The sequence below is a fragment of the Pantherophis guttatus genome, chromosome 3 (assembly GCF_059756535.1).
Source record: "Pantherophis guttatus breed Tessera chromosome 3, ASM5975653v1, whole genome shotgun sequence".
In the NCBI taxonomy this organism is placed as follows: domain Eukaryota; kingdom Metazoa; phylum Chordata; class Lepidosauria; order Squamata; family Colubridae; genus Pantherophis; species Pantherophis guttatus.
The window spans coordinates 165,087,357-165,107,335 of record NC_142065.1 but is presented as its reverse complement, the minus strand read 5'-3'; the positions used below and the strand labels follow the sequence as shown (position 1 = coordinate 165,107,335).

The 19,979-nt window shown below is 36.0% G+C and overlaps 1 protein-coding gene across 2 annotated transcripts in view; it reads right to left on the bottom strand.

Moving 5' to 3' along the window:
* The window catches only part of DLGAP1 (DLG associated protein 1), a 274,487-nt gene extending 259,185 nt beyond the window's left edge, over window positions 1–15,302 (bottom strand). For both annotated transcript variants that reach the window (XM_034429524.2, XM_034429526.2), the window contains exon 1: window positions 12,844–15,302. The gene's annotated coding sequence lies outside the window, so the exon portion shown is untranslated. The remainder of the gene's footprint in view (window positions 1–12,843) is intronic.
* Window positions 15,303–19,979: the final 4,677 nt, after the last annotated feature.

Sequence of the window (19,979 nt, the reverse complement as noted above, 5' to 3'; positions counted from 1 at the left end):
ATATTAACTTTGGAGGCCTACTACTCCAATTTTCTGCCCTGAACAGGGAATCTCATATCATCCCAAATAGCTGTCAAATCTTTAACATCACAGATCATTTCATAACTGTAAAGTGTAGGCTGTTCTATCACTTAAAAACTCTTGGAGTCAGGAAATTTCTACCTATTTCAAATATGGACGACCCTCTGTTCTTGTCCTATCTTTGATTGCTATAGAGAGTAAATCCTCACCCTCTGCAATTCTGACTCCCCTTAATCTTATCTTCTTTATGCTGAACATACCTAATTCTTTTATCTATCATTCATAGATTTATCCTCCAGGCACCTTAACATCTTAATCTCTCCTTTCTGAACTGTTTCCACTGTGTCAGCATCCTTTTTAAAATGTGGCAACCATAACCATGTTATAATCATAACTGTTCCAGGTATAGTATGACCAGTGCAGCAAAGAGCAGAACTATCATTTCTCATGAACTCAATACGATACCTCTGCTGATGTCACCCAAGATTGCATAGTGCTGACTCAAGATTAATCTGTGGTCTCTAATGATGAACTGGTCCTTCTCTCATACATCATCTACATTGTTCCTATGCATCTGGTTTTTCCTACCTTAATGCAGAGCCTCATATTTCTTGACATTGAACTGTATATTGTTGACCAGCTATACCAATATAAGCCAAAAAGGCAATTTGGTAAAAGGTTCAAGACTCTAGAAAAGAAAACAATTATTGTTTCTTAAAAGCTCTTTTAAATAAGTTCTTTTAAGTAAAATTTCTGTTATACCAGCACAATATGCAATGTCTCAAAGAATCAATATTTCATTAATATGCTGGTCTATGACTATTATAAGCATTGATTTGATACACCATTTAAAAATTAAACAGAGTTGCTAACAACAGTTCTACTGGTATATGTAAAGCATTAAAAGTTATTTTGAAACTCTTTTTAAAAAGGTAAAATAATAACTGTTCACCTGTCACCTATTCAGCATCCACCTGACAGAGAATGGAGCAGATGGAGACAAGAAAACCAGAGCTACTATATCACCTCTGTTAAGAAATCAGCTACCATTCAGCTAGAAAAATTGATCATTCTAAATCTAAAGAGATATATTGATTTCAAGTTTATTGGCATAGGGTACTCTTTGTGTATGGGTATATGTGTTATATTGTGTCTATTTAATTTCATAATATGTTCTGTATATGTACTGCTTAAAACAATTAGGAAACTGCAGACTATGTACAGATTACATACCGTATTTTTCGGAGTATAAGACGCACCTTTTTCTCCCCTAAAAGGAGCTGAAAATTTAGGTGCATCTTATACACCGAATGTAGCCCCGCCCACCCACTGGCTCCCAACAGTTACCTCCTTGTAAGCAAACAGCAAGAAAAAACAGCTCCTTTCAGCTTCAGCACAGCTTAATTAGCACAAGTTGATTAGATCAGCCTCCCGACTCTCAGCTTTGCTCTCAGCTGTTTTGCGCAGGGCTCTGCTACTTGCTCCAAAGAGGTAAATTGCTGGAGCAGATTTTTTTCCCTTGTGCTAATCAAACTATGCTGAAAACGAAAATGAAAGTAAAGCAGGCTGTTTGCTGTAACGAGGCAAAATTGCGCAGAGGCAGAGGCAGAGGGAGATTTCTTTTTCTTCTTTTCCTCACCAAAATAGGTAGGTGCGTCTTATACTCTTATAAGTCTTATAGTCCGAAAAATACAGTACTGTATGTACATACTTAAAAGGAACCAATACTCACATCTGCCTACTCATCATTTTTAAATTGTTGTCATTCCCTTACAAATTTAATTTATTTAAATGGTTGTCCAAAGTTCAAAATATGATTATGTATGGCTGACATAAAATTAAAAATAAATCAGTATAAACGATAAATATAAAAGAACATCATGACAATATAAAACAGCATAAACAGAAGCTCAAAATGCATCATGTTCAAATGCCCAAGCCAGTTTTACAAAAGAGTCTATCCAATATTCAACAACCTATCTATAAAAGTATTTTTTTACTCCCATGGCAGAAAATTAATAATAATAATTTTTGAAAAAGCAATTAAAACACCTCTGTTAGGTGTGTTTGATTAATTGTATAGCAGCATGTATTAATTCAGAATACATTCTGAATTAAATGTTGAAACTTTGAACTATCTGTATTATCTTGCTGCCTAAAAATACATTTCATCTGTCTATTCAATAAATGTGTTAGCATTAAAGAAAATTATACATCCAGGCATGTTACTACATAGTAATTTTGCCTACAAATAGCAGCCAAGCTGCATCTTGAAAGAAACAATGAATCCCATCCACATTCATTCTGAATTTTATTTTTAAATTATTAGTCTCTCTCTCTCTCTCTCTCTCTCTTGATAGTTGAATAGGATTTGTTTTGTTTGGCTTCAATAATTTATAGTACAAAATCTTGTTAAAGTTGCACAGATAGTATATCCTGAAAAATAATAAAATGCTATTTACAATGAAAAATGCATCTATTTATACATTTTTTTCAAATCAATATTATTCAACCTTGACAACAGCTCTAGTTATACTAAAAATTCTAGCTCTGTTGAACAGTTATTCCTTTTCTAAGGAGACTAAAAAGCAACAATGATAGCATATCATTCTATTCTATGAACCTAGAGTTCATCACATAAGTTTTAACCAAAATAATAGGTGTAATCAAGATTCCCCCAACTATTTCTTTCAATTCTTTCTTTTTCTGCACTGCATCATCCAGGTTCCTCATAATAAATTGCTCCAATCACTTCTATTATTCTCCTGTTTAAGCAGATCAACATGAATTAATTCTAACTCTTTTATTATAATTGTAGGTATATATTTTGCACATGTCTTCGTTTACATTTGTCAGACTGCCATTGTATGGTGTCTATTATACTGCAGCAGTTTTTCTTCTCTAGAGAATCAGGCATTCAATTTGATTAACTTAGCTCTGATTACAGAAAAAGTTCTCTAAAGTTAGTGAATCACATATCATTCTTTTTATATCATATCTCTATAGATAGTAGTATATCAGCTGAAGTTTCAAAGACAAATGTTATTACTCAGAAGCATTATAATAGTTTTAAAGCATACTTCTGGGCCCACATATCATGCTTAGAAGCATTTCTGATCAATGGATTTATTGGCTTAAGATTTAAATAGCTCAGAGATGAGCAAGTGGGATAAACTGCAAAAGGTGAATGGAATTTCCTTCTCAGATCATATAAAAAATAAAATAAAATTGTGGTTTTTTTTTTTTGTTTCTATTTTATAGCTTTTATATACTATTAAAAATAGTATTTTTAACATACTGAAAGCCCAACAGATACATTCACACTTCTATAGATTAATCTTCTAAATTAATTGTCTGGAGTCAATTATCATCATTAATACTGCTCTATACCCAAGATTTCTTTAACAGATTGTGAGTCAATCTGACAATGCCTGTAAATGAAAAATGAGGATTTAATACAGACATTTGCATAAATAATCTAAAAGTATACATATTCTATAGTACGAAATTTCACATCAATTTAACTTTAAAAGTTAAGCAGAAAATCTCAAACTGGAAAATAGAAGTAGTATCCCAAGCACATACAGCAGCAAATCACTTCCATTATTATTTCCAAGGAAGCTAGTGGACACATCCATGAAATAAGAGTCAAGCTAGACACCATTATCTTTTTTAAAAATATATTGTTATTACTTTTACAGTAAGTACCAAAAAAACCCACATAAAAATTATTTAAAAAAATATTAAAAAGTGATTAAAAAATAAGCAAAGAAAAATAGAAAAGAAAAATATAACATTTATGTTTACTCTACTGTATTTGATATAAACAGGCCTTTATTTCATTATATTTATCCATACAAAATTTATGTCTTTGGGCAATAGGCTCATAAGTAGCAAGTAAGTAGTATAATCAGATCTTCAATCTATTGAGTAAATGTTATCTTAATATGCCATATTAATATGCCATATTATCTTTCCAATGTTGCAATGTTTTTATTTATTTATTTTTATTCCTATTTTATTATTTTTATAAATAACATGGTAAACATACCTAATACTTCCTCCTCCTCCTATTTTCCCTACAACAATGCTGTGAGGCGAGTTGGGTTGAGAGACTGGCGCAAAGTCACTCAGCCAGCTTAAAATACCAGACTTCTAGCTATAATAAAAGCACAAAGAATCCATTTACATTGCCCAATATGTAATTCAAGAAAATATTACCTTCTGAAAATGTTAGCTTTTGTGGCATAATCACACTTATAGAATCCACAGCTCTCCCAAAACTTGAAAAGTACAGAGTATTCATTTTGGGAGTATTCACTTTTTCCCAAAGTATAAGTTTTAATGACTTCGATCTATCCATATCTGAATAAATTTTTTCATATATGTTATTTATATTATGAGTTATATCTTTTTGTACACACATACATAAATATTTAATGGATTCAGTACATATACAGAATAGATATTCCTTAAATGTATGACTAACCAAAATTTCACTTATTGGCATCAACTCCAATCTGAACCACTTAACAGAATATTCTACTATTCTACTAAAGGCATGTTTCATTTGTATTAATGCTGGAGTAGTAATGTTAACTTTAGAAATAAATATCATTTACAAATAAAACTAGTTTATGTTAAACTGAACATTGTAGTACTCTGTAAATCTTCCTATATTCTCTAATAGCATAAGCCAAGTGTTCCAAACAAATATCAAAAGTCAGGTGAAAGTGGACGTCCTTGTCTAGTTTCTCTAAATAGTAGGAAAGTAGCAGAATACATACCATTAACCTTTACTTTAGAAGTGAAAAACTCATATAGTATCTTAATCCATTTTATGAATTTCAAAGGAAATCCAAACCTATTGAATACAACAAATATGTACTGCCTGCATAGTGTGTCAAAAGCTTTTTCAGTGTTTCATAAGATTACAAATTGGTCTTCATTTTTATTCATTTTATTCAAGTCTATTAAATCTACATTGCCTGCTGCTTGCCTAATATTGCCTGCTGCTTGCCTAATTTTTATAAACCGTGTTTGACTATTCTCAGTAACAAATGATATCACTTATTATAATCTAGTTTTTAGCACTGCTGTTAAGATTTTTCATCAAACTAATAATGAGATTGGATAATAATTGGCACATTGAGTGTGACCGTTACTTGATTTTGGTATAAATGTAATATAAGCCTGATTACATGCCTGTGATAATATTCCCTTAACAAGTATCTCATCATACAATTGACGAAGTTTTAGCACCAAAAGATCTATACATGTTTCATACCACACTCTAGGGCCGTGATGGCGAACCTATGGCACGCGTGCCACAGGTGGCACGCGGAGTCCTCTCTGCGGACACACGAGCCATCACCCAGCTCAACTCCACTGCACATGCACGCGTGCGTGGGGGGGGGCTACCTTTCCCGCTGGCCAGCTGATTTTCGGGTCCCTGCCCTGCATGCGTGAGGGGGGGCTACCTTTCTCCTCACTTTCTGCTGCCCGTGCCTTCTCAGATCTCCAGAGATTCCCCTCCCAGCGCTGTTTTGAGACGCAAGGCTTCCCCCCCCCAGCACTGTTTTGGGATGTGAGACCAAAAGGGGGAGGGGTTGTGTGCATATGCACAGGGGGAGGGGAGCATGGGGGTCGCATGCGCATGCATGGGGGCAGGGGAGTGGGGGCTCGCATGCACATGTGCAGGGGGTGGGGCGTGCGGGAGGGGCATTGCATTATGGGTGCAGGCACGCGCACACACGTGATAATGCACGCACGCACGCTTTTGGCACCCGAGGGAAAAAAGGTTAGCCATCACTGCTCTAGGGAATCCATCTAATCCTGGTGCTTTACTACCTGCTATTTTCAAAATTATTTAATTTTTATTTCAGAAAGTGGAACAAGCAAAAGTTATTGTTTGGAAAGGCATCTATGCCCTCATCCAATATATTTTTTAGTTTTCTATATAATTCTGAGTGGAATTATTTAAAAAGTGACTATTTACAGCCTTTAAATTTGTATATATTTAATCTTTTTCACTTCTGAAAGAGTTTTTAATGGAATCATTGTTCTATTTTTCTTTTGCTTTAAATGATTAACTAAAATCTTACAAGGTCTTTCACTGGTTTCCCAATATTTATGTCATAAACAAGTTAACATGAATTCTGTCTTCTGTGATATTATAGTAATTAGTTCATATTTCTTCTTCTGTATTTCTGTGTATAAGATAATAGATGGGTATCTAACCATCTATGCCTTTAAATATTTCAATTTACCTATCAAGTTATTTCACCTTTTAATCTTACTTTTTGTAGGATACATAAGCAGCAATTCAACCTTAAATATAAGATTTACATACTTCCCATTTAAAAAGGTGGGAACTTAATGTTTTTAAATTCAAATCAAAATATTCCAAAGTTTCTATCCACATTTGTTGAACAAATTGTTTATTATTCCATAAGAAAACACTGAAATAACAATTTCTCAATACCTTGAGTAGTTTCTGAAACAAACAATTTGAAATAATTCCACTATTTTCTAATATATAAAAAACATTAATATTACACTCTTCAATTTGATGATAGAAAGTCAATGGTAGTAAAAAATAAGCTAGCCTAAAAAATTCTGATGCATTTTATTTTAGCTGGATACATCAAATACCAAGGATCTAATAAATTGAATTCTTTCATATAGGTTTTATTTATTTCCTTCATTTTTTTCATATCAGTGTATTTATATCAAGCTCAGGATCTAATATTTCATTAAAATCTCCCTTATTACCACTTTATCATAAATGCATTCATTCAAATGCCAAAAACATTGCTAAAACTTAAAAGGAAAATTTAATGTCAGTCCATAAACATTAGCCATAGCTATTATAGTTCCAACTATTTTAGCACACAAATTAAATAACACCTATTTCTGTCAGTAATAACCTGCTGTTCATCAATTGGAAATCTTTTTTAAACCAAAATAGCCACAAATTAGTTGTTGTTGAGGTAAATGTCAGGTAAACCTGTCCCACCTAATCCTTCATTAATACAGATTTACTCTGTTTTATCACGAGCTTCCTGCAGATCAGCAATATCTGCCCTTAACAATTTGAGATATGCTAAAATTACATTTTGCTTCTTGTGTTCTCATAGTCCCTTTACATTAATGCTAATTAATTTGAGTTAATTTTATTTGGTCCACTTATCAATATTTTCCCAATTTCCCATTTTGTTTCATTTAAAAATTTCTAATAATGAACCTTTTATATTTAAATATTCATATTTAAATATTTTCTAATATTGCTCACAGACATAGAAAATCCATAAGTCTTGGGAAGCTTGCACCTGAGAATAGGAGACATATTACCTCTTTTTTTAAAAAAAAATATAGGAACAGACCTTTGCAGTGCTTTTGGTCTCAGAGTATTATGTGGCCAATATTGATACTAAGAAGCACAATTTTGTATATAGTGCAGGGTCTAAAAAATTCTCTTCAAAGACTTTTTACAGGTAGTCCTCAATTTAAAACCATCTGTTCAGTGATTGTTCAAAGTTATGCAAGTATCAAAGGACTTTTATGACCAATCCCCAAAGTTACGACCATTGCAGCACCTCAAGGTCATATGATCGTGATCTGGGTGCTTGGCAACCTGTTTGCATTTACAACCGATTTCCAAGCACCCTGCAATCATGGGATTGCCATTTCAACCTTCCCTGACAGTTTCTTCAAAAAGTCAATGGGAAAGCTGCAAGTTGCTAGATAAGTTTCCTTCACCCAATCACCCTCCCACTTTATTGTACATTCATATTGTGCTAGCCACTTGTGCACTCGCATGCAACCTTCCCAACACCCACAGCACTTCCTACATACCCACATCCCTTCCACATCCACACTGTACCCTTCCACACCTTTCCCAACATTCACTATACTTCTGCACATCTTTGGAACTTATAGCCCTCTCTCCCACACATTCCTTCATCCTTGCACACCTTCCCCTGTACCCCCATGCAGCCACTCTCTTTCCCCAACCCAGGAGCAACCATTTACCTGCCTGCCAGGTTGGGACTTGCAACTTCCTCTAGTTTCCCCACTGACTTTAGTTATGGAAAGCTACCAAGAACTTATCTTGCTTAATGACTGTGGAACTCAGTTAACAACAGCAACTTGGAACTGTAGAGATTGCCATCACTAAACAATGTGACTGGGCTTTACAACCGCATTGCTTAGCAAGGGAAATGCTGGTTCCAATTATTGTCATTGAAGATTCCCTATAGATCATTGGTTTAAATATGATTCTGCTTATAGTTTATGTACATGGAAGGAAGATACCTCAATATGTATTAGACTTTAATTCAATTCCCTTCATCCTGATCCAGAACTGCAATAGGTGTCTGTGTGTGTGTGTATAGTTACACATGCATAACAAAACGATTAACTGCAATGGAAAACAAAAATTTGAAAGTTCATTGTTCACATTCCCCTTTATCAATCATATTACAGAGACATATACCCAACTCCATAGCAAGAATATGCAGAAATAAGTTACTTGATCATTATAAAAAAGGAAAAAACCCAAACTTTTAAAAGTTATTGATTCCTATTTTTTTTTTTAATTTGATTTATATGCCGCCCTTCTCCGGAGACTCAGGGCGGCTTACAGTGCGTTAAGCAATATTGCTATTGCTGTTGGGGTTGGATGTTCTGAAGAGCACAAAACTGTTTTTTGTTTTTTATCTTTACCATCAAAAAAGGTAAACACACATGTGAGAATATATTTATCTTGCCCAAATAATTTGGTTTCCCTTCATTGTTATGCTCCTTAAGGAGTGCTCAAGAGCTGTATCACTTAGGCAGCAATGCCCTAGGCCCAATCCACTGCCATTAAGTTTCCCTGCATAGATGATAAGAGTTGTTTCTATATGAGCATGAATATGATTGCAGCCTTATCTACTTACAATGCAAAAGTATTAATTTTCATTCATAAAGTCTATTCTATTATGTTCAATGGCATTCATTCTGTATATGATTAAAACTTCAAATATTGTATCTTATAACAAATTATTGTATATCAAATCTGGAAAAATATTTAAGATATCAATAGTTAAGCATTGGTGGAGTATGTAATAAACTGCATATTTCATATACCAGGGATAGAGTATATGATATCCTCCTATACTAAACCTGCTTCATCCTTGCCCACTGGTTGTTTCACTAGGTTTTATATGAATTATAACTCCAAAGTCTCACAGATAAAGTATTTTGTTATACGTACAGTTTACTCCTTCCCACTCCACCCCCGTTCTACAGTGTGGAGAACTTTTTTTGAAATTCCAGCTGGAAGGACTGTTAAACATAGCTAGTTAAAATATAGGAATTGTACTTTATGATTCTTAGAATAACCCAGAAATCTGTTGACTTCTTAAGAATTGTACATTAAAAGTACAACTCACACAATATTTATCATCCTCCTCTTGAGCTAATGCTATCTATTGTAATCACCACATTCTCTCACACATCCTACTATTCTGAACAGGTCACTAAAGAAAGCAACAGCAATTTATGAACTAAACAACTCCAAGTTTCTTCTTCCAGATGCTATAAAACAATAGTTAATTTATATAATATCCCATGTCAAAATGGCTTAGCAGATATGTAAATATTATGGTTTATAAATCTTATACTATAGTATCCAAATCTAGAGTTAGCCAGATCATTGTGATGCATTCAGCAAATGACAATTAAAATAACCCAATTCATATCTTAATACTATCTTTGAACCCAGTCAATAATCAAGAGATAATTGCCTACTTATTACAACTAGAGGAATGTTCCCTTTTATAAGTCTTTCTGTTGAAAGATATCCAAGTAGCTTCAAACAATAACATGGGTTTACTGTTTTACATCTTGATTTGCATCTTGATTTAAATTTCCATACTTAAAGCTATGATGAAGAAAATGCTTTCTCCAAGCCACTGTTATTAAAAAGAATTAATGCAATGTGCAATCAAGGTTGTCTTCATTATCTGTTCTCTCTATGGAATAGGATCTTCTGAGATAATTTTTAAATAATCTCAATTATACCTGAATTTACTGCCAGGATGAACAGAAGACCTTTTTTTCTGAGAAAGCAGAATTATGGGTAAAGTTTTTGTTAACTTTAGCAATGTTTGCCTTAGTTAATCAACATGAAGAGAATTTTGTAGGCAGAATGGTATGCTCTTTCAGGTAAATCTAATATATCTTATTTTGCCTTCTATCTTATGCAAAGATAATCTTCAATATATTAACATTCAACTTTTTTTACCAAATGTAGAACTTTTTGCAAGTATTTAATGTGTTTGATTTTTTTCTACCAAATAATGATACATAATGCAATGATGATGATGATTGCTCAATTTTGCTATATTTCAATATCATAAAGAATGCCTGAATCTTTTATGATACCTATGAAATGCTTAAAATAACACTGTGGTCAGCCTCTGTTATCAGATCTATCTATTACATTTTAAAATATTTTATAAAGTACTTATAATTCACATGCATAGATGTCACACAAGGTTTGGTATGATAACAGATTAGGCAAGTAGCTCAATTTTCTTTAATCGTTATAAAAGTTCATATAATGATTAAAATGATTAAAGCGTTTATGAATAAAAAGATACTATTTGCTTTAATGATTTTGTATTTTAAAAGTAAGGATAATACTAAGGTACTAGAGAAGGAAGGACAATAAAAAAAACTATTAAGTATTCAATGAATAGTGCATGAACTTGACTTAGATTTACTTTTTGATAGCTTATATGACTGGTTTTTCAATCATAGATTTTAACATTTTGGCATAAAAACATGTTTTACCAGAGAAAACTTTTATTTCAATTGTCATTAATATCTGTGCCCTTTAATAAATATGCCTTTTACAAGGTTGATCAGCTATTCCTGAGTTCTCATTAATATCTAAATGTAAATAACATTGATTTAATCTTGTGATAAGGTTTAATAAAGATAACAATTATTCCAAGGAAATAATATGTAAATTAAGATAATTTTGTTTACTGTTCATCGGTAGTACATATCATCCTTATCTGAATAATAATGTAATAAAACATTTTCTGTGTCTCTCCTTAGCTGAACTCGTCATAATGGCATATATCACCATACAGAATTTTTATATCTTTCCAGGCCAGTAAATTATTTATTTTACTTAGACATGAGAATGATTGCTCATTTCTTATTCTAATATTAAAATATGCACATCTAACATCTAATTGTATTCATCTATAAATAAATCAATACAAGTTGTATATTGGCAGTTTTCACATAAAAATATACCATGGGGCATATTCTGATCGTCTGCATATTGCTTCTGATAAAAACATTTAAATCACCAGTAAGTAACATTTTATTATGTCCTATTAGCAAAAATTGAATTTGTTCTGTTAGCAAACATATATGTTGTTCCAGCCTACCTTCAGATCCTCCTTATTACAAGTATTATTGTTAATAATTGTGCTCATAGAGAGCATTAAGCCATATTCATAATCTTCTTCCCTCCTTTGTGTATCTTGACAGCATTGTGCTTTATTTCCAAGGGTGAACCTCTTGGGCAACTTAATATCTGACTTCACTTCACCCCACAAAAGATATCCCTATTGCATACTGCTCGCCATTGGTGTTGGTGACGATGAAGATATCACACAACGCATTGATATGCACAATCAATCCTATCCCGTTTCATATAACTTTACATTTTAAATATAACTGTAAGAAACTTAAATATTTGGTTAAACAATAATACTGTTCTTAAACAGGGCGAATAGAGTGAAAACCAAAAGGATGAGAAAAGAAAGAGAAATAGAGAAGCATCCTGCCCAGTTCTCTTGAGCATCCTTCCTCAAAAACAGAGCCTCCATCATCATCATCATCATCATCATCATCATCGTCAAAGAGCAATGCAGTTGCCCTGGGGCCAGTAGCTTTGGCTCTCATTTCTTCCTCTTAAAAGGTTCTCCAGCGGCTGCATTTCTACTAGGCGAAAGTACAATTGTTATCGCCCCCACAAGTCCTACTCAGGGGTCATTGCTTGCATTCAAGCTACTTATTTAACGCTATTCGTTTAACACAGGATGAATCCTGTCAGGCTTTGACATTTCCAATGAGTGGCGTGGAAGGGGGGGCACCACAAAGGGGAACCGCTACCAGGATACCAACAGAGCATCCGAATGACAGGCCAATGCCCCCACCTCCCCACCGTTGGAACAGGCGCCCGAGTTTACCGACTCCCTCTCCCTTAACCGAGGTTCGAGGCTCCCGGGAGGCTTCCGGCGTTTGAATCCACTCGAAAGCCTGGCGCAAGCGCGCGCAGAGTCACCCAGCCAGCCAGCGACTAGAGAGGGACGCCGCTTAGCCTGAGATACCCGTTACGTTTCTGAGAGAAATATAAGCCATTAGCCAACCACAGGGAGCAGAACCAGCGAGGGGAATGGGAAACGCTGGCGGCGGCGGCTGCTGCTGCTGCTCCTCTGCCTTCGGCCGTGCAATATTTGTCAGCGCAGACACTTGTAAGAACTCCATTACTATACTCCCCACGACGCCTGCGAGAGGCAACGGAGCACCCACCTTTGGAAGGAGGACGCCGCCGAAATTAGTGCAGAAGAAAGGCTCGAGGGAAGCTTTTGCGCGCGCCTTTCCCTGCCCAGAGAGAGAGAGAGAGAGAGAGCGCCGGTCTCTCTCTCCCTCGTTCGGTCTTGCCATACACACCCACCCCTCACCGCTCCCCAAACCCCCCACTCTCATTTTTTTAAAAAAAGGAAAGAAAGAAAGAAAACAGATATTCACCTTCCAGGCGCCCTGGGCTTTTTTTTTTTTTTTTTTCCAGCCAGCGCCAATCGGATACCATCAGGAATGTGGAAAGGAACCGAAGGGCTGAAGAACCGGGATGGGGGTGGGGGCAAGCCTCTCTTCTCGCTCTCAGCAAATCTAGAACCGGCCAAATACCGCAGCGGTGCGGTGATAACAGCGGCCGCCTCCGCCTCAGAAAGCCGAGGGAAAGCAGGCAGCAGCCCTTTGTACCGAGAGGGGCTGCGCGCGACGTGCCACTTGGCAGCTTCGCCTTCTCCTCCTCGGAGTGTAGTCAGCCGAGCAGCCCATGTCCGTCCGTCCCCTCACCCCGGATTCTCCCCACCCCCTTACCCTGGGAGAAGCACCCGGGGCGGTCGGTCAAGCGGAGCCGAGCAGCACGCTGAAGGGGGGGCGGATAGAGATGCGAGAGAGAGAGAGAAAGAGGCAGCAGAAGAGGCGTCGGCAGAGGATGCTGCTTAATCCGCATCCATGTGGAAACCGCTTCGATCGCGACAGCGGCAGCGTGCGCTCCGTTATGCGTGCCCCGGAATACCAGCGGAGCCTTCTCTGTTTGAGCCGCTCTAACGTGCGTGCCTGTGTAGGCACGTGTGTGCAAGCGCAGACGGAAAGGTTGTCAGCCAGCCTCCTAACCCTCTGCGTGCCGCGTTAATACCGGAGGAGGAGAGGCGGAGCTCTGCCGTTTCTTTTTGGAGCCCAGCCGCTTGGGGCAAATGCAGGAGCCCCCTCAAATAACGCAATCACCGTGGTGGCCTTTATGGATGTTTAGACGTCGCCTTTCCAAACGGATGGTTGCCTTTACTCAAAGCCTTCTCACCTGAGCAGCGACATACCAGCAACTGGTCCCGACCAAATGACATAGCCGCAAGCCCCCACCCGTATTTTAACATCGGCCTTTGGTGGTGGGAGACTCGGAATACTGTAGGAAAGCTGCCAGAGTTTTCTGATGGATCTTCTGTACCTTCTACCAGAACATTGGTCAAGTAGTTGGGGAGTGCGTTGGGCAAACTGCTCTGTGTGATGGAATGGTATGGTGCCTCTGACTGGCTAGAAAATTGGGCTTTGCATCTGATTCCCTTGTCACAGCACCCTGATACTAGTTCATCCACTTGCTCAGGATTTGCTTGAAGAATCGGTTTTTCAAAATCTCTTTTTTTTCCCTCCTTCCTTTTTCTTTGACCTGTTGGGTTGACTGGTTACATACATGACAGCCCCACACAAGCATGATACAGTTGCACTTATTTTCTATTCATTAAAGTTGGCTACTTATTTCCCACTGCTGTTCTGTGGTCTAGGAACCGTGGCTTTCCCTTACTGATGTACTTTATGCATTCATTATGTCCTTAAAAATGGGTAAGAATCCAATTTAAAACCCAGGCCAAAAACACCTCTATCTAGAGAATTGTGGCTAAACATACTCCATAGGAATATATGCACAACATGCTTTGTTCTTTTATTTTGAACTGAAACTGGTGGGGCTGATGTATGATTTCCTATCAGAGAAAATGCGTAAGGAAATGAGACATTGCTATAGCTATAGGCCCCATGCGAGGGGGATGGACAACTAGGAGAGGATGAGACAACTGTGCCCCAGAATTGAACTGCTATCTTATTGTGGAATGTTTGTGAGAAGATGTACCAGCAGCACCATCAATGTTTGTATATCCTGCAGTTGTCCTGTCAGTCTTCAGTAGAAAAATGTATATGGTCCTTGGATCATCTATCTTTATATCTATCAGAAAGAGACCTGCAGGCATGAACAATGTCTGACAATATTGGGCAGCCATTATAACCAAGTGAAGAATGAGTAGGCCAGTTTTCAGCTCAATCAGATGACTTTTTTTTGTTGTTTTAAAAAATCATTTTGCTGATTGCTAGAGGCCGGTTTTACTTGCCAGAAGTTGTGATCATACTTGTACCTTAGTTGTAGGCCAGTAAATTCAGGAAACCAAGAGGATATATTACGAAGAAATGAATAGGTCCATCACCCCTGCGGGATTGTTAGCACTGGTCAGCTGTATAGAGAGTGATCTAACTGGGAGAAAAAACAGATGTTAATGTGCTCCAATCTCAAATCATATTGCATCTGTTCTGAGACAAAAACCGAGTCCAGTGTTGAGATGTTCTCTTGAGACTGGACTGTGATGGTTTGGGAAAAGCCCATCATCCTAGTGGTGAGGACTCTAAGACTTTTTCCGAATCCATAGTAATATGAACAGTTCTGTCTTCTCTGTCTAAGTCCCAATGTTTCTTATAAAGAACAAATTTTACAGGAACAGGCTATATGGGTCTTACAGATTTTTCTAAGCGGAGTCCTGCTTGATGTTACAAGGAAACAGTTCATGGAGCAGTGATTTACATAAAGGCAGATTGTCAAAAAAAATGCTATTTTGTTATGGGAGCTGCAGGGCTTGGGAAACATGGAAAGCACAACACAACCCTGCCTTTGTTGCCTAAACTGAACTATTAAGCCACAAGCAAAGCAGCCTAACCTGATCAGCTGCAGTAGACTGCAGTAGACCTCTTTCTACAACTGAAGTCCATTCACTAACCCTACTCTAACTCTGACTTGAGTCAATCTTCTTTTAAACAAGCAAACTCACATACTGACCACAGCCATCTGTCACCGCAGGTTTAACAGCTCTCACAATGCCCCAGTCTAATACAGTCTCTCCAGTCTTCAAGGAACAACACTACTCCAGCCATTGTAGCTTCAAGCCTTGCATGATCCTGATTCTCAGTGCAGGGCTTCTCAACAAACTCTATTCTTGACTTTTCCTTCTCCCTCTCTACCTTCTTATTACTGATACATGTTGATTTAAATAACTTTCTGAATTCAATAGCTAACATGTCCATCATAAATTAGTACAATTTCACTTTGTCTACTAACTTCCACTAACTTTTGTAGTGTTACTTAAAATAACACAACATGTTGTTACTTTTTCGTTGTGTTACTTTTCGTTGCCCTATTCTACATAACATGTCTCTGTTTGGACAGATACAAAGACACATACACATGCATACACACACATACACGCACAGTTATAGATGTTTTCAGATCTTGTAAGTTTGGTATTAAATCAATTTTTGCAGCACTAAAACAAGATTAATTAAACATTTATCACATTAAGCTCACAAAATGTAAATATATTGGCAGGTTATAAGCTGGTATTAAAACTCAGCTGTTCGTGATAGGATAAACAATTTTTACTAAGATAAAAACTGGGCGTGTTGAATGCATTGGAGTAAAAAGAAAAAATGATTTTCAACTTTTTTCATGTATATATGTTTTGCACAAGCACTCATATGCACATGCACACACAAATGGAGCTATGCCTATGTAGCCATTGAGATATTTAATTTCTGTGATTTTTTTGAGCCAGAAAATAAAGATTAATATTAGTACAACCTGCAGCATAAAACTGATGTGTCTTTATTATCTTGTAAATTTTAGAATTCAATTTTCCAAATAATGAACTTGAAAATATATTGTAGAAGAATTTCTTGTTCCTGGTTGTATTTGCTCTAGTATCAAAGGGTGCCCCATTGCTCTTTAGAACAGTTTCGAGGAGGCTATGTGATAAGGAACATCTTCAAAACATTTGTGAATTCATCCAATTTTTCCTGGAGATGCCTAAGTATCATGTAAGCCCCCTTGCTAACTTTTTTTAAAAAAAAGAAGTAGGTCCACTTTCAGATAACATTTTTCACATCCTTGACTGACACTCTTAGTGGTGTAAGTTAATTATCATCTCTCTTTTTCAAGTGTAACTGTCTTCCAAGTTCTTGTTAAATTATGTCCTTGGCACTGTTTCAGCTGTGAGATTTGCTACCTAACCCATATTACAGAAATGAACCTCTCATGCTCCATATTTATAAGGATTGCAGTGCCTAAACAATAGCTCTTCCATTGTCTATCTCTAAAATAGTATTAAGGTCACTGGAGTGTGGTGCTCGCATATTATATTCTAATAGTTTGTTTAATTGTGGTTGGTTAAATAAGGAATAATTGGCTATCTTACACACTGTATGAAGCTATTTTGGCTTGCAAATAAAAACCCTAGTCACATTATGGATTAGCATGTGTCTTTTGTTTCTTCACTTGAAAGTCTCAGGTAATTTTGGCATATTATTTAAGTGTGCATGTTCAAGAAATTATGTTCTACAATGTTTCACAATAAATATAATTAATGGTACATATTGTTCTTTTATAATAGTATTAAATAGAACATTATAAGATGCTCATGTAAGATCTGATGAATGCTTTGGAAAATACTGGACACCATGTCATAGGCACACCTTCTGCAAGAGATAAATATCATCATCATTAAACTAGAATTCCAGAAACCAGAAGGCAGAAACATGTCTACACTCTACAGCAATCCAGAATAGCTAATATGAGTTGGACGTATTCCATCCATGACTACAGGTTGGGAATGAGGTGAAGGAGAGGAGGACATGGCATTAAAAAGTTATCAGGGACAGTTTGTGTCACAAACATTAAAAGTACAGGGAATGTGTCTTATCATTTGTAAAGGGATGAAAATATGTACCTCATTGCTTTTGTTATTTTTTAAAAAAATAATTATGGGTTTTATTGTCTTAAATTTACATTTTCATTATGTCTTTAATTGTGTTCTTGATTATTATTGATTATTGCTATTTCACTTTTTATGTGGTAGCCAAAACGAGCATCCTTTTTAGATGAGAAGGTAAATCTATTTAGCAGTAAAATAAGGTAAAGATCATTATCTGTGAAAATAATGAGCTTTATAACCTCGTATTTCCCATTTCTTTGTTTTTCAACTATAAAACATATATCTTTTTTATGTATTTCCCCTAATAGCAAAACACAGTAATATAAATCAACCATGCAAAATTGAAATTGAAAATAAAACCATTTCAATAGCATTTTAGGCATTGGATGAACTCATTAATATACAGCCATAATTCTTTATCAGTCAAGGGAATTCTCCTAAATTCCTAGATGTGGAATATTAATATAAATATAGATATAATCTCTAGATCAGAGATGAAGAGAGTCCAGGCAAGGTCCCCTTTTCTTTCTCAAAGGAATATTGTTATTGCCCCTGTATTTTATTGTCTGATTTATGTTTTCTCCTATTGAACAGACCATGTGCTCGATGACCACTTCATGCAAGGTAAAGCAGAGTGCAATGCCCCCCCCCAATTCTGTACAGAGTTATTTTTTTCCATATAGGAGGAACGGGTGATGACATTTCTAATTCTTAATCTCCATCCCATCATCACTTGTCATTCTGGAAGAAATTAAGAAGTTGAAAGGTGGATCTATCACCAGTTAATTCCCAATTACTGTCCTAAACGCTTTCACATTCTAGTGCCTATACATCTTTCTAGTGTCTCCTGTTACTTCCCAAAATAAGGTTATTTCAATATTTTCAATACACATTTGGGTTCAAACACTGATAATTATAGGAGAGTTGTACAAACCTAGCTTTTTCAGCTAGTTTTTGGAGCATGAATAATTGTAACACGGGATCAACTTTTATCTCCTTTTTGATGCACTATTTAAACTGTATTTGTATGGTTTTAGATCTTATTTAATATAAGTCTTCCCTAGTTTGTATAAAGTGGGAAGGATAAGAATATTTTAAAAAGATATACATATATATATAGTTAATTTAAAATTTTCTCATAAATTTATTTACATGCTTTATCATTCTTTTGTACCCTAAGTCTCTTACTTAGGTTGACTCAGCCTTCCATCTTTCCAAGGTAGGTAAAATGAGGACCCAGATTGTTGGAGGCAATATGCTGACTCTGTAAACCACTTAGAGTGGGATGTAAAAGCACTATGAAGCGGTATGTAAGTCTAAGTGCTAGTGCTATTGCTAGTTTCTTATTTATTCTAAAAAATGTATTCTACAAAATGTTTCTTCCTTTCTCCCATTTTCTTCCATTTCTTCCATTGGCCAAAAAAGCCAATGCAGTACTAGATTGCATCAGCAGAGACACAATGTCAAGATCATGTGAATTGATAGTGCTGCTTTATACTGCACTATGGCTGCAGTATAAAGGTTTGCTTCCAAAAGTTGTGAATGCTCCATCATTGAAACCTTTAAAGAAAAGAATTGGACAAACATTTATCTGCAATGGTTTAAGATGTCCTGTTGAGTAGAAGAAAACCTCCACAGCTCCTTCCAACCTTGTTATTCTGTGTTTTATGTTCTTTTGTTTGGCATAGAACAATGAATGATTTTTAAAAATACCTATTTTGTTAGGAACTTATATAAAGATAGCAGTTTTAGAGGTGATCAACTTAATGGAAAACAGAATTCCAACTACAAAGGCTGCAGATTTCAGCTTCTTTGATCCTCTCTCAACTTGCAGTTTGAACTGGCATCAATATACCCCTATAACCTGAATGTTCCCTGGCCAAATCCAGGTGCCAGCTCAGAATTTTCATCACTATTTTCTTATCACTTTATATTCTGCATTGACAGTATTTTGTTCTCCTGCTTCAAATGATAGGGATCTACCACAGGGATGAATGTATATACTGCTCAGATGCCTCTTTGGGGAGAATTGGGTCAGTGTTTCTATCATATGGATATAGCTATATGTGTGGTCATTTCTGTTCTTCCTGACCACTGGACAACATTTATTATTTTTATTTCTCTTCTGGTATTACCCAGGCAGTTAGAACTTGGCCCCAAGTCCTTCCTTCTTCACACTTTTTAAAAATAAAACTTAACCACAGTATTAGTGTCTATTTTATTGATTATCTCTGTTGTTACATTTCCGAACTCAGAAACCATGTTTCATTTGCAGGAGTAGCCACATGCAAGATGGTCAGAGAGAGATGCAAGTAATGTCATGGTAAAGTGGTACAAGTTTCACCCTTATTTTATATGCAGTACATTGCATGAACACCAAAATGAGAAAAATAGCAAGAGAGGACCAAGGAAATGGCATCTAAGATTCTAAGATCTATTTCTACGGCTTTCTAATAAAATTTGTCTTCTAATTATATTTTGTAGATCATTTGTTTCTTTATGGTGAAACAATCAAGAGTGCCCACAAGTAGTAGTTGACAAACTCAGGATGATGGCTGCAAGATTGTATTTACAATT